We start from the raw sequence: 5,170 nt of genomic DNA on the forward strand, positions 1-5,170 counted from the left end.
ACTTGCTTTGTTAGTTGTTGGAACAAGTCCTACATTAGAAGTTAGGTAATATAGGGGCTGGGAAGGTGGCTAGTGGTAGAGCGCTTGCCTTGCATGCTCAAGGCCCTGGGTTTGATTCCTCAGCACCACATAAGAAAAAAAAGAAAAAATCCGGAAGTGGCGCTGTGGCTCAAGTGGTAGAGCACTAGCCTTGAGCTGAAGAGCTGAGGGACAGCGCCCAGGCCCAGAGGTCAGGCCCCACGACTGGACCCCCCAAAAAGAAGTTAGGTAATATACACAATTATTTTCAAGTAGATTACTTATGTTGTTCTAACATGTCCTTCTCATCAGTGCACTGTTAAGCTAATCAAAACCTCTACAAAAGAACAGTCCCTTACAATAGCAGCACACACTATCGCTACCTACAAAGCTGTCAGTCTCAAAAGACTTAGTGAATGAAAAGAAACAGAAGTGGATAAGTAATATATTAAGGAGGAATAATGGGAATTAGAAGATTCATGCAGTTCAGTTCTTTTAATCAGCCAGCCAGCTTGCTAGCCACGAGGGATGGTTTCCGCTGAGGAAGGTCCTGTGGAGTGGGAATGTGGTCCCCAGTGACCTCTGTCTTGTCCAGAGCTGCAGTGGGCAGTTGCTTGTTCTTCATCTTGGCTTTAGCCATGTTGTAATCTCCAGAATCAAAATATTTTTGCCCTTTCTATAATTGTTTCCTTAGAAAATCTGAACCCCCAGGCTTCTGTCCCAGATGAGGATATCTTGCTTTTAATTTTGCTTCTTCAGCTTTCTCTGGACTAGTCACTTTATCTTCCATTTCCTTCTGCTCTTCAGCCGAGGCCGCCTCAGGGACTTGTGCGGACATGATGCTCCCTAACCCCGTTCCTCCACCTCGGCAATGTCTTGATATTGAAAATTTTATTTGGCTAAAATTATACTCTAAAATCTTAGCAAAAGGATAAAATCTTGCAAATTTTACATTAAAAAATTTATCTGGAAAAAAATTGTATTTGTGAACTATAAAGACCAGGAAGAAAAAAAATAAGGAGAAATATTAATCGATAAAATTGTTGACTATAAAACAAAAGACAATAAAAGAAAATAATGAAGACATTTAATTGTATTTTGAAATGTACACATACAGAATGTGTCTACAGGAAGGGGAGACATGGTTCAACAGAATTGTACTCATTATCTAATTCATGTAGCTATGACCCTCTGTATATCAACTCTACAATAACAATTAAAACAAAAGAATTTGTCTACAGCAATCTCAGTCAAATAGAAGTAAAAGTAGAAGTGGGTCACATATACTAGATAGAAAAGTGATGGAGGAGGCTAAAGCTATGCTTTTATATGGTAGAACATGATGCCCAACAGGTGTGGTGCCTTGAGTTCAAATGCCAGTATTGTCAAAGGAAAAAAGAAACTTATCAAGGAATTAAGTTGTATTCATGTAGAATGCTCCAAAAGAAAAAGTGCTTATTCAACGAATACTTGTTTACTCAGGTATTATCATGGATTAGGTAGTTTACATTTTTTTAATGTATGCACACTACAGTATGCTCAAGCCAAAACAGCAAGATCAAAATTCAAAACTACAGGATCAAATGTCCTGTTCTCATCCCTTGGGACTGAATCTTGGTTGAAGTACATGGCTTGGCTACTAATAAGCACTGTGGCTTTGGGAAAGTCATGCCTATGAGCCTCAGTTTTTTACCCATAAAAATATAATATAATAGGTTGCAACAAGCAACATCATCTTTCTTCTGAAAATTTTCTTACCTCTAATCTTCCGTACTTTTTATCATATAACCTCAGGTTATAATAGTGACCTCTGGAACTAAGAATAAATCTCACCCAAAGATATCTATGCCAAAGATAACTACGTTCAGTTAACAATCTGTCAAAATCATTGTCCACAAAGATACTTTATACTCAGTGAGTGGTTAATACAATCTATTAAGTCAACTCAAGGAATTTTAATATCATAAATGCAAAAAAGTAAGGAGAGAGTGGGACTGGCAGAACAAGAGAGCAGCAGTGAGAACTCAAGAGGCAGAATCCATGAGGTGGCAAACTAAGTTAGTAAACGCCATGAGTAAGCTAAGACCCAAAAGGTGGAGAAATGAGTCCATCAGAAATGCAATGAGATGAAGCTGATGGAGAGAAATAGAGATGAAACTATGCACAAGAGTTCTCCAGAAACCAAAAACTAACAGGGGATAGATAGATAATAGGTACACAGATCTCTATTTACATAGATAGATAGATAGATAAATAGATAGATAGATAGATAGATAGATAGATAGATAGATAGATAGATAGATAGATAGATAGAATTATTATGAGCATTGACTTACGTGCTTAGGCAGGCTTACTGTGAGAACTGACTATGTGGTTGAGATGGCTAAGAAGTGCCACATCTGCCATCTGGGGAATGAGGACAGCCAGTGGTATAATTAATTTGTTCCTAGCTAGAAGTTCTGAGAACCAAAAAGCTGCTGAATCTGAAAGTAGAAGATGAATTTTTCTGCTTTGCTCTCCCTCTGCCTTTTTGTTCTACTGGGACAGAATCATGGATTGAATGACACCCACCCACATCCATGTGGGTTGATTTTCCACTGACTCTAATGCTAATTCCATCTAGAAACACCTTCCTGCACATAACACCTCAGTGTGTACTCTTTAAACAACCATTTGATACATCAAATTAGCCCTGGCAGTCATGAGCTCAGAATACTTTTCAAGTGAATTGTTGGAGCTCAGAGATACCGATAGACTTGTGACACAGTTGATAAATTGTACATGGGGGAAGCATTTCTAATTTTCCCATGCATCCATTGCTGGTGAAACAACTAAAGCAAATGGTCACTAAATAAACAAAATACATTCATCCTCAGTCACAAGAAAAATGAAAATAAACACGAGACTGAAATTTTATTCCTCATCTATCAAATGGGAAAACATTTAAGAATTTGATAAGAAGCCATTTTATCAAGTCTACAGGAAGTTGGTACTTCACTACTAAAGGGAGGAGAAAGTAGTACAACCAGTGGGGGAGAGGGGATTTAGCACTTTCTAATAAAATTACATCTGTAGTAATATATACATATTTATTTAATAAATATATAAATATTTATATTAATATAATAGTATATACTGTAATATAGAATATATTTTCATATAATATACTAATTTATATATAATATGCATTTATATTATGTAAATATATTTCACTTTAGTTCTATTTAATTGAAATTATTTATATAAATACATAATTATTTGAATTTAAATATAAATATTTGAAAATATGAAATTATATATATAGTTGAGAAATAAGTTTCCATCAATAACTGGCATACACAGCCAATGTACACTACTTAAGGATATGTAATGTTTCTACCTATGGCTATGGAATGGTCTCTAAGTTTTAATATTTAAATAAAGAATATCAAGCCAAAGAAGAATATGTACATTATGCTATTGTTCTCCTAAGAAAGGAAGGTACTCACATACATACACACACACACACACACACACACACACACACACATATATATATATATATATACATATATATATATATATAAACCATGCAGCAGACCTATACTGTGGGTCCTAATTATTCTCATTTAAGATAGTTATGTCCTAAAAAGTAACAATGAGCAGCACCAAATTAGCAAATCCTTAGACGTTACTCCCAGAGGACATACAGAGTCCAAATACTGTTGTTTAAGCCACAGTGTGGTATTATATTATGGCAGTCTGAGCAAACTAATGCACTGATATTACCAAAGACGGTGCATCTGTTAGAATCTTAGCTACTCAGGAGCCCGAGAGTTGAAGAATCCAAGCTAGCCCCAGCTACACAGGCTGCGAGATGCCATCTCCAACATAACCAGAAAAACCTTGGGCCAGAGGCAAGACAGCTTAAGTAGTAGAGCACCAGCCAAGCAACCAGGATGAGGTTGAGTTCAGACACCCCGGTACTGCCACTGAGAGAAGGGAGAGACAGGGAGACAGAGCTGATAAAACTGTATGCCAACTAGGAAGTCATTTCACTTTTTAAAAAACCGTGAATCTGAATCATATCAAAGTTTATCTCTAATGACTGATTAAATACAAATGGTGCAACACGCTCCCAGGGTGTCTCATACCTGTAGTCCTAAGTACTCCGGAGACTAAGATCTAAGAATTTCAGTTCAAAGCTAACATGTGCAGGAAAGTCCTTGGGACTCTTATCTCCAATAAACTACTCAGAAAACGCCAGAAGTAGCTCTGCAGCTCAAATAGTAGAGTGCTAAGAAGCTCAAGGACAGTGCAGAGGCCCTGAATTCAAGCCCCAGGACCAGCAAAGACAAACAAATGGAGGAGATAAAGGATTGTGCTTCATGGTATCAATCAATCCAATAAACCCATATACGAAAGTTCTTTAGATGCTAAAGCAAACTATGTGTGTTTGGAGGTGGTGAGTGGGGGGTGGGGGTCGGGATGTGAAAGACAGAGAATATGAGAGAGAAATTTAAGCCCTGACTGGATTCTTGATATGGAGGATTTTCTACAAAATTCAATTGTATAATAGGAAAGACCATTAAAATACACAAGTGTAACAAGGGAGACAATGAGCTTATTTAGGGATGGTAATAAGCATGAGGGTTTCCTTATATTATTCTAAATTTAGTCTATGTTTGAAATTTTGAAATTCTTCTTTAATTTCCCCAATTTACCACCACCAAACTGAGTACATCCCTGTTTTCTCATATTTTCAAAGAACTCATTTTGAATGACATGATTATCAAGATTAAATAAAGCATTCCATGAAGAATAAAAAATCCAGTGGTTGGGTCTGGGAAGGTGGCTCAGTGGTAGAGTGCTTGCCTTGCATGCATGAGGCCCTGGGTTCAATTCCTCAGCACCACATAAGCAAAAAGAAAAAAGTCGGAAGTGGCACTGTGGCTCAAGTGGTAGAGAGCTAGCCTTGAGCTGAAGAGCTGAGGGACAGCGCCCAGGCCCAGAGTTCAGGCCCCATGACCAGACCAAAATAAAACAAACAAAAAAAAATCCAGTGGTTTGGGGTGGGGGAACCCAATCTTTATTTTTCATGTGCAATTTGGAGAAACTATTATCATTTCTTTTTTTTTTTTAACTCAAGACCAGGACTTGAACTTGATATCTG

The 5,170-nt window shown here is 37.3% G+C and overlaps 1 pseudogene; it reads right to left on the reverse strand.

The window, feature by feature from the left end:
- Window positions 1–480: 480 nt before the first annotated feature.
- Window positions 481–869, reverse strand: LOC138836145 (cAMP-regulated phosphoprotein 19 pseudogene; annotated as a pseudogene).
- Window positions 870–5,170: the final 4,301 nt, after the last annotated feature.

This window comes from Dipodomys merriami, unplaced genomic scaffold (genome assembly GCF_024711535.1).
Source record: "Dipodomys merriami isolate MVZ:Mamm:240054 unplaced genomic scaffold, mDipMer1.0.p SCAF_25, whole genome shotgun sequence".
Taxonomy (NCBI): Eukaryota; Metazoa; Chordata; class Mammalia; order Rodentia; family Heteromyidae; genus Dipodomys; species Dipodomys merriami.